This window comes from Lactuca virosa, chromosome 4, assembly GCF_052849685.1.
Source record: "Lactuca virosa cultivar CGN04683 chromosome 4, Lactuca_virosa_CGN04683_v6, whole genome shotgun sequence".
Classification (NCBI taxonomy): Eukaryota; Viridiplantae; Streptophyta; class Magnoliopsida; order Asterales; family Asteraceae; genus Lactuca; species Lactuca virosa.
Genome location: NC_136429.1, coordinates 6,401,567 through 6,403,278, shown reverse-complemented (window position 1 = coordinate 6,403,278; position 1,712 = coordinate 6,401,567).

Below are 1,712 nucleotides of genomic sequence, written 5' to 3'. Positions count from 1 at the left end.
TTAATTCAATAATTCCTTAGTTTTTACATCAGAGTTATACATAAGTAATATCCGATTGACAGTGAAATGTGTGACTTCCGCCTTACTTCCTGTTCCTTGTTTGGTTGTGGGCTTAGGGCAGGTACACCCATTTAACTGTCAATTCGATATTAGGTTATATATAATTAGTATAAACTAAGTAATTACAAAGGGAAACTATTGAGGTTATCAATCTATCACCTCAGGAAATATAGGATTTTTTGGAGGAACCAGTGAACTATTCCAAAGAACTTAGAGTATACTTAACAGAACTAAAATATGAACTCACCAGCTTAAATGTTGATCTACTCTTTCCAAATAACTTGTATTCTCAGGAATCCAGTAGACAGGTACACTCCCGAAGCTTTTAAGAAGACTACCTAGTACCACACCGCGATTCTTGTCTTCTACTATACCTACTTTAATGTTTGAATATGTAATGTTTAAACACTTATGTAAAACTTATACTTATTAATGCAATGGTTGTTTGTACTTTGATTACTATATTGCATGTGTTGTGATACTTACCTGAAGTCCTCCGCCCCCGAACGTTTCCGCCGTTCTGGTTTGGGGGTGTGACATCCCTACCGTGGGTGGGTTCATTATGTCGTTTGCCTTCGACTAGTTGAAAACGATCCATTTATATAGATGAACTAATCATATTTTTTAGATGGAATCCGGTTCAATGACTTTAGTGGAAATGACGACCCTGCTCTCCATAAAAGTCTCAACTACCCGAGGCTAAGGTGGATTTGTCAATTGAGTGTTTTCGGCAATGATTATAATAGTTATGTCCTTTGCTCAAACCTACCTGATCAGAAAGATAAGGCACTTTGATTTAATAAAATTAAGTTCCCGAATATAAAAAATAAGGATCTCAGGTTTCAAAAGCCCTAGATATAGCCTTGCATTAAGGCACATTCCACGAGTGAAAGGTCATAGGGCTCATAGACATTCTATAATTTCTTATCTTTCCTTTATGGTAATAGCGGGATCATATATCTTTTTTTTTCTTCAAATTTGGAAAGTGAGAACACTGCTGGTTCCAGAATAACCAAGTCAAGTCAATCGTCAATATTTCAGTTTTTATCATACAACAACTAGATTGACACCTTAACGTAGGGTTTTTATCAACTCTATATGGTTGTGGTTTTGTTGCCTATATAGTTTCATGGATGATTACACATCAGTTTATTTTTATTACTTTTGGTTGCGTTTTTGTAATATTTTGCACTAGGTGTGAAACCCGTGTATTACACGGGTTGATTTTAAAAAATTAAATATGAAAGTAAAAACATTAATCATTTTTTAAAGCAAAATTTTCAAATAAATACAAATGAATAACAATTAGTTAATTAATTCAATCTATATTAAAAACACAATTGAAATATTTTAAATAATTATGTTCAATATTCAAACAGGAAAACAACAACCCTTCTTAATTTCAATATGTGTCAAAAAAGATTTTATATATTCCAACAAAAATTTCATATCTACATATTTTGGAACATTTTTCATATTTCAATATTCTTCAAGCGATTATCGTTGAAAGTGTAACATCCCAACCATCAGGTATCATTATTATTCCATTTAGGTTTCATGTTTTAAGGTCTACTCGATGAGTTGACGCTGTGACTCGTCGAGTAGCAGCGGGTCAGGACACGTCATTTAATGAGTGACTCGTGGAGTCGGCA